This window comes from Hyaena hyaena, unplaced genomic scaffold (genome assembly GCF_003009895.1).
Source record: "Hyaena hyaena isolate Hyena2069 unplaced genomic scaffold, ASM300989v1 scaffold_168, whole genome shotgun sequence".
Taxonomy (NCBI): domain Eukaryota; kingdom Metazoa; phylum Chordata; class Mammalia; order Carnivora; family Hyaenidae; genus Hyaena; species Hyaena hyaena.
This window is the reverse complement of record NW_024080800.1, coordinates 1,427,102-1,439,997: the sequence shown is the minus strand read 5'-3', so window position 1 is coordinate 1,439,997 and position 12,896 is coordinate 1,427,102. Positions and strand designations below refer to the sequence as shown.

The following is a 12,896-nucleotide window of genomic DNA, read 5'->3' as shown; positions in this document are numbered from 1 at the left end:
AAAAGAGTGTTTTTTCCTCTTTCCCAAAAAAGGAGAGAACTACAGAAGCACATTGCTATAACTTACAAAGGGCAGGAATACATTTACCATCTAGCCTGAGAACTATACCAGTTCTTCCTATTTACGCTACTGTTTAGTCCCAGATACCTTGTTTGTCTCAACATCCCCACAGTATATCAGCTGGTTCCTCCATTAATGACATCATGTTTGTAGGAACTATAGCAAGATATAATAGCACTCTAGGTAATGTTATGAGATACACGTGTACCAGAAGACAAGATATTTCCCATGAAAATAAAGACTTGAGCCACTACAGTGAAGTTTGTAGGAATCAGTGGTCTGGGGCATTATGGGACATCCTTTCCAAATGGAAAGACAACTTGCTGTACTCTTTATCTTCACCTCCTCAAATCCCAAATATAAAGGCATATTGTTACTGTGTTTTAGGTTTTGAAGTTAACAGTGTAGTTGGTGTATGGTTCTAATCTATTTACCAAGGCTCAGAGGAAGAGGTGGGTCTACAACTGATCCAGGTGGATTCTTTATGTGAAGAACCCAGCAGATAATCTGCATAAAATCAGTGTGTTAAATGGAGTCTGGTGCAAGCACAAATAGAAAAATGAGAGCAGAGTGTCCTGATAGGTTAGCATATCCTTCTTAGACAAATAAATAAGTCCCTTTTAAGAAACAGCTATTAGCTTGCTACTGAACCCTGGTAGACCAAATGCTGAACCATGAAACATTTGGTGATTATACAATCTGAGATTCCCATAATGTACAGGGTTTTATGTGACTCATCAAGTCAGTAAAATGTTCATGTTCCATAACACCCAATGAATAAGCAGAGGCGTTATATAAAGAAATAGGCTCAAGCAAATCCTGAAGGCTCAAGTAAGTTACATCAACAGCTGGATCATATCCTCAATGCACCTGCTCCACCACACTGCCATCTCTTCCTCAACCCAAATCAATGAAGGGTGTTCCAAAGAATTTCTTGTGATCACTTAAGAGAGAAGAAAATACTTTAAGCCTAACTGACAATGCTCTGAATGACAAGACTGTGGTGATAGAGATCCATAAGAACATTGGCTAAAAGTAATCATCCCATGAGGTAGAATTCCATCCATGAAAAGGAAAGATGGCCTGAAGTATGCATCTATAGTGATTCATGGGAAGTGGCTGATGACTTGGCTAGATTTTCAGAGATATTAAAGGGAAAAGATTGGTGGCAAAGAGATTTGAAGATGAGTTATATGAATGAAACTCAGAATTGGCCCTCATTGGATCCCATGTGAATGTACAACAAAAGGTCCCACTGTGCTGGAGACTGTCAGTAATCATGGGAGTGAAATCATGGGAGTCTTGTGGATGTCAGTCACCGTCTTTCCCCAGTTCTCTCAGTGCTAATCCAGGGCACTCAATAACAAAACCTCCATCCTGGCAGAGAGGGATGCTAAGCACAGGCCCAGTCACAAGACGTTCCCGCACCAAGGCTGACCTGGCCATCACCACAACTGAGTCCTCATTATGCCAGCAGCACGGACCAGCTTTTAGACTTGGATTGGCTGCCACAGACTGAGAGATCAGCCAGCCACCTGGTGATAAGTTGATTGTATTGTACTCTTTCCATCATGGGGTGGAAAATGATTTTTTCTCACTGGAATAAACACTCATTCTTGACGTTTATTTCTTTCTGCCTGCCACTCTCATATGCCAGATATACCATCTGTGAACTTACTGATCATCTTATTCATCATTGTGAGATTCCACACATTACTTCTAATAAAAGAACTCACATTTCAATCAGAAAGTGCTGGTTTGAAACCTTAGGAATCCCCCAGGTGAAATTCAAAATTGGCCATGATACACATAGGACAAGGAGAGACCAAAGAAAGAGGCAGACCACTCCAGATTGGTAGGTGGCAGTTTAATAAACAAGGAAAGTTTCTTTTGAGGCTTTTCTTGAGTGGGTGTAAGATGAGCAACTCTCCACACAGTGTACCAGAATCTTAAAAGTTCACATAAAGGCCTTAACTAGATTCAGTCATGTACACAGTCCAGATAGTCTCAACAACACCTTACTCTCTCAGGATTATGTCCTTGAAATGGCTCCAGCTATGAGAACAGCAGGTGCAATGTACATTTCAAGGACAGGGGAGTAAGTAAGGATCCTGCAATTGCTTGGGGCAAGCTTATGGACCAACCATTGGTCACATCTTCTTGTTGACCTCCTCTGACCAAAAGGAAATCAGTGGACTAATAACCAACAGCATTCACTGGTTTTACCATTGACCCCATATCCCATTAAGACAGCTGGTCTTAATGAATGGTGGAATGGTCTAATAAAGGCTCAGAGTGCCGGGGGGAGACCACACTCAATGAGGTTGGAACACTGTTCTATATGATATTTACTTTGCCATAGTCAGAAAGCATGGTTCCAAAGGCAAAGAAGAGAAAGAAAAAGGAGTATCTCTCACCATTATAACTGAATGGGACATTTAGCAAGCCTTTCATTCTACTCCCCCTATGATTCTGGGCTCTAGAAATCTTAGCACCCAAGGAAGGAAACCAATCTGGTAAGCCAATATTACTTCAGGCTTGTTCTTAGATATCACTAGGCAAAAAGATAAAAGAAAGTCATAAATAATCCTGATTATTACTAAAGAGGCTAGGAAGAATATGGAAGAACATAGAACCCTTGGGAATTCTCTAAAAAGTAAATTTTAAATGATCAAAGGCTTGAAAAGATACTTCATGAAAAGAGACCTTTTTAAAATGATCAATAAGCAGATGAAAAAAATGGTCTACACTTTTAGTCATACAACGTAAATTAAAATGACAGTGAGTTACTCTACATACCCACTAAAACTATTAGCATTCAAAGTACAAAGTATTGAGGATTTGGATCAACTGAAACTCTCATACATTGTTGGTAACAATGTTGTATGGTACAACAACCTTGGAAGATAGTCTAGTGGTTTCTTATGACCTTGCAATTCAACTCCTATGCAATTATCTAAGATAAGTGAAAACATATGGCCATGTAAAGAATTTGTACATGACCCTCAAGAAGCTTTATTTATAATAGCCAAAAACCTATATGTCCGATTAACAGGTGAATGAATAAACAAGTCATGACATATTCAGCAAATGGAATGCTAATCAGCAATAGATATGAACTAATGAAATATGCAACATAAATGAATCTCAAAGACATAGTGATCCAAAGAAGTCGAGCATAAAAGAATACACATTACATGATACTACTTATATGAAGTTCTAGAACAAGCAGAACTGATCAGATAGAAACCAGATCAGTAGTTGCTTGAGGGAGGGAATGGAATTATAAAGGAAAAAGCCCAAGGAAACTTTCTGAGTTAATGAACATGCTCTACGTTCTCCTGACTGAGGTTTATATTAGTCAAATCTCATTGAATGGTTCACTTAAAATGTGGCTAAATAAATAATAAATAAAGTGTGCATTTCAATATATATAAATACTATATTGATTTTAATTTAATTGTTTGGCTTTTTGGTGTTGAGCTATATAAGTTCTTTTTTTAAAAAATGTTTATTTATTTTTGAGAAAGAGAGGGTAGGAGAGGGGCAGTGAGGGAGGGGAACAGACAGAAGATCCAAAGTGGGCTCTGTGCTGACAGCAGAGAGCTGGATGTGGGGCTTGAACCCAGGAACCATGCAATCATGACCTCATCTAAAGTCAGACACTTAAGTAACTGACCCAACCAGGAACCCTAGGCTGTATAAGCTCTTTATACATTTTGGATATATCACTTGATTTTAAAACTCAAAAATAAGATAATTTTTCCTTTTGCCTTATAATTTTATATTTTTTAGGATAACTTTAGTAGTGGTTAACACTCTGATCCATTGCTTATGAAATATTAAAGCAAGGATTGTGACAAGCCTAAGGAAGTAACAAACACAACCAGAGATCCTGGACTTGAAACCAAATGCAAATGGGTTAACCCCATTGAGTGAAATGGCAAGGTTTTTTAAAAATATAATGAGAGATTATTGGACTATGCTAGATGGGAGCATTTTTTAAATGTTAAGAATGGGACAAAAGGTGTAGATTGTTGTTGAAAAGCCAAATAAGCATAGTGGATATTTGAAAAATCCTTTTGATCACTCAGCATTTGGACCCCTTCTTATGTTTGGGGAATTCTTCTAACTTATAAGTATGGATTTACTAGAGTTATATGTTATTTTCCCAGCCTGCTTTGCAGCTAGGAGATGAACATACAATTTAGGCTCATCCATTTGGTTGCACTCTACTCAGAGTTGGAATATGGAGGTAATGATGAGAAGAAAAGAGTCCTACAAGGATTTTCTCTGGGGAAGGAGCAATACTGAGCATAGAAACTTAAAGTCCCCTTGTCAGGAGGGACAGACATGACAGTGATGGACGCTGGGTCCGGCAGCAGTGGATTTGGCAGTGCTGCCTCCAGCATATAGCCCCTTACTGCATGCTATGGGCTGAATTGTATCTCCCCAAAATTCATATGTTGAAGCCCTAACCCCCAAAGTGATGCTATTTGGAGATGGATCCTTTGGAAGATAATTAGGTTTAGATGAAGTCTTGAGGATGGGGCCTTCATGATGAGCTCTTATAAGAAGAGACACCAGAGAGTTTGCTTTTTCTCTCCACCATGTGAGGACACATGAGAAGGTGGTTGTCTACAAGTAGGAAAAGAGTTCTCACCATGAAGCAAATCAGTGGCACCTTGGACCTTCCAGCCTCCAGAACTATGAGAATAAATGTCTGTTGTTTTGGCCACCAAGTCTGGCATTTGGTTTGGGCAGCTTGAGCAAATCAAGACACTTCAGTAGCAGTGTTTTCCTCAGTGGGACAGTTTTGTGATTTTTAGCTATTTTTCCTGACTGTTTAGTCTTGGATCTGTTTTTGTTTTTCTTAGAATTCTGAAGATTCCACAGGACACTAAATATTTCTTCTTAAATAAGTCATATTTGATTTCCATTGATTGCACCTAAAATCCTGGCTGATAAAAAGGGATTTGGAAAAGCTTCTAAAAGAAGGTATAGCATAGCCTGAACTGTGTCCAAAAAAGATTAAATTCTCTCTCTTTCTCTTTCTCTCTCTCTCTCTCTCTCTCTCTCACACACACACACACACATACACACACACACGAGATAAAGCACAGAAAAAGGTACTAGATTAAAAGAATTACAAGCATTTGGGTGTGGATGTAACATGAATTTCAAAGTAGAGAGTCACCAAGGTTTAAGTTGGAAAGATCAGTAGAAAACAGGTAATTTGGGATCTTACATGTTATCTTATGGAGCTTGAACTTTGTCCCATAGAAGATGGAATGCCATGAAATGGCCTTCAGCAGGGGGATGACATGGTCTTATTTGCATTTTAAATAGATCACACTAGCAGCTGTGTGGAGAATGGATTTGACCAGGATATAATTGGAATCAGCTAGAGCTGTTAGCAAGTTCTGTCAGTAGTCTACATGAGATATGATGAGGTCCTCAACAAAGAAATGTTCATCTGGATAGGACTTAGAGACAACTTTAAGAGATTTTTAAAGGATAAAATCACCAACTCTAGGGGTTTGAAAGTAAGAGAGTCAAGAATATGCAGACATAAAGGAAAATAGCAAGTTCCCCCCAAAAGTCATGTTGAAATGAGGTATCCTATGGTACATCCAGGGTAAATGTTCAACAATAATCTGGATAGATGCGTCTGACGCAGGATAGATGACTGGGATTCATCTGTTGACCTGCAAATAATGAATTGATACAAAGTAATTCATCCTATAATGGTAGATTAAATTACAAAGAGAGGTGGGTAGGGAGTAGGGCCACCACATCTGAACATGAAAGTTGTGCACGCAATCATACCAGGTGGTAAAAAGGCCTGTGGACTGTGGACAAAACCCTATGACATCCACTTTTAAAAAGTAGATGTAGTAGAGCTCTCGAAAAAAACCCCACAAAACAAAACAAAACAAAAAACAGGGAAGAAATGGTTAGAGAGGCATGAGAACAATAAGAAAGTTGAAATGTCTTGCCTGATAGATTTTGGAGAAATATTTGTTATTTGCAAAAATATTAACATCTGCTACAATAGCTTAAATAGATAAGGGTTTGTTGATCTTAAGCAACAAGATGTCTAGGGGAGGGCAGTTCCAGGCTGACACACCATTCCTCTACCCTCTTTTTCATGGGGTTTTTGTTCCTTATGGTCATACTATGGCTGCTGCATTCTCAGGCATTGTATCCTCATTCTAGTTAGGAAAGGAAGAAAATTGAGTCCCTTGGCTCAGTTGTAAATATTTCTGTTACAGCTGGATATTTTCCTCTCAAATACAGTAGAAAATTATTTCTTGTTTTTTCTGCTTAATGAGGATATTTCAGGTTAGTGGCAATAAGGGGAGGGACCTCTCTCTGCTTAAGGACCTAGGGTGACAGTAGCTCTGCCATGTTCAACACATAGTTTCCAAGATTTCTCTGTTGGGTATCCCAGTTAGATGCAAAGTGAAAAGAGGCCATCATGCTTTTCAGCTAGTTGTTATTTGACTGTGGAAAAGCTATTGACTTTAGAATATTAATTTGTGCCCAACTTCCTTAACATCTACATTGTTTTTCAGCCAATTCCTAGATTTATAATTATATTAGCTGTAAATAGTGATTATTTTATCTTTTTCTTTCTAGCTTTCATACATCTTACATCATACTTTCTAATGCGTAGGGTAGTATCTCCAGAACTATGTGAAACAATAGAGAAAAATAGTGAAATGGGAAATAATTTATGATTGATTAAAAAGAAGCAGAAAGAAATTTGGGGGGATAATGGAAACATTGGAGGGCTGTGGTTACCTAGATGTACACATTTGTCAAACTTTATCAAAGTATAAATTTTAAATATGAGCATTTTATTGTGTGTAAATCCTCTCACCTATGTTGATTAAAAAAATAATAAAAGTGACATTAAAAATTCTTTTTCTGTTCCTAGCTGCAGTAGAAATTCTGTTATTGTTTCTCCATTACACATGATGGCAACTTATGTTTTGAGATAAATACACTTGGTTATCTTAAGGAAACAATTAGCTATTTATATTTATTAAAGAGTGTATGTTGGGGCACCTGGGTGGCTCAGTTGGTTAAATGTCTGACTTTGGCTCAGGTCATAATCTCATGGTTCACAGTTCATGAGTTCAGGCCCTACATTAAGCTCTGTGCTGACAGCTCAGACCCTGCAGCCTGCTTCAGATTATAGGTCTCCCTCTCTCTCTGTCCCTCCCCCATCCATTCTCTCTGTCTCTGTCTGTCTGTCTGTCTCTCTCTCTCTCTCTCAAAAATAAAAAAAAAAAAACATTAAAACTTTTTTAAAAGAGTGTATCCTGAGCTTTGCAAAATACATTTTCAACATTAGTATGGACTGAATTATGTCTCCCCCAGATTTCATATGTTGACATCCTAACCCCTAATGTGATGGTATTTGAGCCTTTGGGAACTAATTAGGTCTAGGTGAGGTTATGAGGGTGGGATTAGTACCCTTCTATGAAGAGACACTAGAGAGCTTGCTCTCTCTCCCCTTCCAGACCTCCTTGCCATGTGAGGACACAGGGAGGAGGTGGCTGAGGAAGAGTCCTCACCCAAAACCAAAGATGCTGGCACCTTGATTTCAGACATCTAGCTTCCAGAACTGTGAGAAAATAAAGTTCTTGTTTAAGCCAGTCAGTCTATGATATTTTGTTATAGCAGCTCAAGCTAAAACCAACAGCTATTAAGCTAATTATTTAAGGATGCAACCTAATTTGGATGTGGTTGTAACCTAATTAACCTATAACACTGTTAACCTATAACACTGTTAACCTATAACCTATAACAATGCTTTCAGCATTGTCCTTTGTGCTGCTTCCCAGTTAGCCCTTAACCTATGACACTCATTTTTCTCTTCTACTTTTCCCCTGAGCTCTGCCCTTAGTTTTAATCTTATTTGGTTGTCTCCTTATCTCTTTCTTGAGCTCTTTTATTTCTACTTTTAGCTCTTGTTTTAGAAAGATAATATTTTGTTAATATTTTTTATCATAATTTCATTTACAACATGGGAATGTTTTTCTCATGTGTTCTTTATCTACCATTCCTCTGTTTTCTCCTACTATTTTGTAATATTTTTGTATAGCTCTGATACTGGTTTATTATTATTATTATTATTATTACTCATCTTTACATGAGGTGGTATTCATCCTGGAACAATTATTAGGGAGTTCACGTGAGAGACAACTAAGTCAGTGTTTTGGCTTAATTAATACTGTTGGGGTTGTACGGTTAGGTTTCTTTTTCCTCATTCCAGAGAAATTAGCAGCTGCAAAGCATGACATTTCCATTTTTGTTCCATGCCACATGACTGAAAGTTCACTTCTTGCAACTATGGTATATATTTATGTCTCAGTATCCAACCAGGTGTTCTCTACCATTTTGTTTTAGAAAGCAAATCCTTGGAAGGGGGCCTGGATGGCTCAGTCAGTTAGGTGTTGGACTCTTGATTTCAGCTCAGGTTATGATCTCATAGTTGGTGAGATTGAGCCCCAGTTGGGCTCTGTGGGCTCTCTGCTCTTATAAATTCTATTACTATACTCCAGTGGTTCTAAAGTTTTTATTCACATATTAATATATATGAAATTAGATTATATTTTATAACCAATGGAACCATACACTTGCGATCAGGATTGTGACGTGGTTTTCATTGCCTCTGTATGCATGAACTTCAACATGGTTGTTCACAGCGTCATTAATTCAGTAGAATTATGTACATTGTTGGGGCTTTATTGAGTCTAATGGACATGTAAAATTAATTCAAAAAGAATACACTTCAGGGCTGCCTGGGTGGCTCAGTTGATTAAGCGTCTGATTTTGGCTTGGGACATGATCTCATGGTCTATGGGTCTGAGCCCTGAGTCAGGTTCTGTGCTGACAGCTCAGAGCCTGGAGCCTGCTTTGGAATCTGTGTCTTCTCTCTCTTCCCCTCCCTCATTCATGCTCTGTCTCCCTTTCTCAAAAATAAGTAAACATTAAAAAAAATTTTTAAAAATACACTTCAATTTGGCATTGAAACAAAATGTTATTAAGCACACGGAAAGGCATGGAAACAGTATATCAGGATATAAATTTAATATTAGTACAGCAGATACTCATTATTGTAAGGATTACTGGATTTCTATAATTTCATACAAAGCAACAACTAAATACTGTATAGGACCTAAAGAAGGATGATAACCCCAAGTATGTGAGTCTCTGTTACATTTTATTATTAAGATCTGTGCAAAAGGATTGTCTATCACCTGCTAAGCAGTGCCTCTGAAGGCAGGAGAAATTGCCTGAATAGATGAGAGAAATTTCTGAGAAAGGAGAAGCTGTGTGGCCCATTCAAGCTTTGCATAGGACTATCATTAAGGCATCACATATCAGTTTGTCATAAGCTTCCTATTTTCACATCTGATAGCACAATTTCACTGTACTGGACAGGTAAAAAGCTTCCATCTATCATGAGTCTTTCTGTGTGTCTCTCTATTTCTGTCTCTCATTTGAAACATCAGCTCCTTCTCTTTTTGCTAGGCTAAGACATACTCTTCAGTCTTCTCACTTGGTTCAGGACCCTTTCTCTTCAGTATGTCTATCTAACAAACTACCTCTTTTCTTCCTTTCCTAAAATCTCCCTTTGTCTTGATTCAAGTTATTTTCCATTGGCTACTTACCCTGCCTTGAGTTTTCCAAATGTTACTATTAACATATAATGTAATTATAGAGAATTGTTATTAAAATATAATGTAGTAAACTATATAAACAAAGAGCTGTGAGGATTCCACCCACTCATCTTCCATTTAGTTCCAAGGATTTTAACACCATCTTAAGGCAAACTTAATTGGAGTGTTCATCTGCATGTAGATTTTCCTTCTATGTTTTGCAATTTTTCTAGAGAATTGTTTTTAGAATACCCCTGTTAATTACCTCATCTCTCTTACTTGTGTACATTTGCTCCTCTGAACACTCATATCACATTTCATCTTATGAAAAAGTTAAACACATTGGGATCTTCAAAGAAGATGATCATCTTGGCTCCAGAAAAGCTACAGTATGTCTTTGAGACTTTGTATCTATGTAAACCCAGGTCAAATGAAATACATTGAGATGAACTTAAGATTTTTCATCATCCATTCCTCTGGAGTCTCTTGTCCTTGCCATAACAATATAATGACTAAGTTGCTGTATTCGAGCTTTGTCTTTTCAAATTCATCTAGAATCCTAAAGGCATTCTACATTATAGGAGAGGTCTGAGTGTTGTCAAGGTTACTAAAGGTTCCAGTGGTATTCCCTGAGTATTTATTGCCCACTCCCACCCATGTGAGGTTTCTCTTCTGAACCTGGCATTTTATTCCACTCGGGTCTTCGCAAAACACATCTGCCTTTTTACTCTTACCATGTGGGATGTCAACCTGAATTCACAATAGTGTGACACCCGTAAAAGGTGGCTCAGGCTTTTATGCTATAGGCAGCCTTTGAAAAAGATTCTACAGGCAAAGAGTTAAGCAGCAGTGTACAAAATCTCCCTGACTCTCACCCATTCATTTTATCACTTTCAGAGTATAGAGTAAACCCTTTCACATTTCAGAAGTTAGATTTGCGTAACTGTGCATATACCATTTCAGCTTCTGCCTTTTTGCTTCTTCATCTCTTTCCTGTACCAACAATTCATTACTACCTGCCCTTTCATCATAAAGAAAGATTCATATATTTTTTTTTTTTACAAATAGTTTATTGTCAAATTAGTTTCTACATAACACTCAGTGCTCATCCCCAAAGTGCCCTCCTCCATGCCCATCCCCCCCTCCCCCCCACATCCATCAGTCCTCAGTTTTTGTCAGCATTCAAGAGTCTCTCATGGTTTGCCTCTCTCCCTTTCCCCCACCATTTCCGCCCTTCTTCTCCCCCTTGGTCCTCCGTCAAGTTCCTCCTAATCCTCCTATACGTGCAAACATATGATATTTGTCCTTCTCTGCCTGACTTATTTCGCTCAGCATAACACCCTCAAGGTCCATCCATGTTGCTACACATGGCCAGATTTCATTGTTTCTCATTGCCATGTAGTATTCCATGGTATAGATAAACCACATCTTCTTGATCCATTCATCTGTTGATGGACACTTAGGCTCTTTCCATGTTTTAGCTATTGTGGAGAGTGCTGCTATGAACATTGGGGTACATGTGCTCCTATGCCTCAGCATTTCTGTATCCCTTGGGTAAATTCCTAGCAGTGCTATTGCTGGGTCATAAGGGAGTTCTATTGTTAGTTTCCTGAGGAACCTCCACACTGTTTTCCAGAGGGGCTGTACCAGTTTACATTCCCACCAACAGTGTAGGAGGGTGCCCGTTTCTCCACATCCTCGCCAGCATCTAGAGTTCTCTGATTTGCTCATTTTAGCCACTCTGACTGGCGTGAGGTGGTATCTCAGTGTGGTTTTGATTTGTATTTCCCTGATGAGGAGGGATGCTGAGCATCGTTTCATGTGTCTGTTGGCCATCTGGATGTCCTCTTTGGAGAAGTGTCTGTTCATGTCTTCTGCCCATTTCTTCACTGGGTTGTTTGTTTTTCGGGCGTGTAGTTTGGTGAGTTCCTTATAGATTCTGGATATTAACCCTTTATCTGATATGTCATTTGCAACTATCTTTTCCCATTCCGTTGGTTGCCTATTAATTTTCTGGGTTGTTTCCTTGGCTGTGCAGAAGCTTTTAATCTTGATGAGGTCCCAACAGTTTATTTTTGCTCTTGATTCCCTTGCTTTTGGGGATGTGTCAAGTAAGAAGTTGCTGCGGTGGAGGTCAAGGAGGTTGTTTCCTGCTTTCTCCTCTAGGGTGTTGATAGTTTCCTGTCTCACGTTCAGGTCCTTTATCCATTTTGAGTTGATTTTTGTGCATGGTGTGAGAAAATGATCTAGTTTCATTCTTCTGCATGTTGCTGTCCAGTTCTCCCAACACCATCTGTTAAAAAGGCTGTCTTTTTTCCATTGGATATTCTTTCCTGCTTTGTCAAAGATCAGTTGGCTGTATACTTTTGGGTCCACTTCTGAGTTCTCAATTCTGTTCCATTGGTCTATGTGTCTGTTTTTGTGCCAATACCATACTGTCTTGAGGATGACAGCTTTGTAGTAGAGGCTGAAGTCTGGGATGGTGATACCTCCCGTTTTGGTTTTATTTTTCAGTATTACTTTGGCTATTCGGGGTCTTTTGTGGTTCCATACAAATTTTTGGATAGTTTGTTCTAGTTTTGAGAAGTATGCTGGTGCAATTTTGATTGGAATTGCATTGAATGTGTAGAGTGCTTTAGGTAGTAATGACATCTTAACTATATTTATTCTTCCTATCCATGAGCATGGAATGTTTTTCCATTTCTTTGTGTCTTCTTCAATTTCCTTCATAAGTTTTCTATAGTTTTCATCATACAGATCTCTTGTATCCTTGGTTAGGTTTATTCCGAGGTATTTTATGGTTTTTTGTGCAATTGTGAAGGGGATCAGTTTCTTGATTTCTCTTTCTGTTGCTTCATTGTTGGTGTATAAAAATGCAACCGATTTCTGTACGTTGATTTTGTACCCTGCAACTTGGCTGAATTCTTGTATCAGTTCTAGTAGGCTTCTGGTGGAGTCTGTCGGGTTGAAAGATTCATATTTTGAGAGACTCACACAAGAATAGTCACATGGTTCATTTCTCTGGTATTAACATGCTTTCAAAGTATGAGGGCTCTTCCTTCCTTATCTCTGGGTGCAGAAAGCTCCTTCCCATGGTGGCGCTCTGCCCCCTCACCCCACATCCTCCTTCACACAGTGTCTTCTGTTTTCTTTCTCTCA

General features: G+C 38.6%; 1 protein-coding gene across 1 annotated transcript in view; it reads right to left on the bottom strand.

Annotated features, from left to right (window-relative positions):
* The window catches only part of LOC120237010 (IQ calmodulin-binding motif-containing protein 1-like), a 151,562-nt gene that overhangs the window by 74,055 nt on the left and 64,611 nt on the right, over nucleotides 1–12,896 (bottom strand).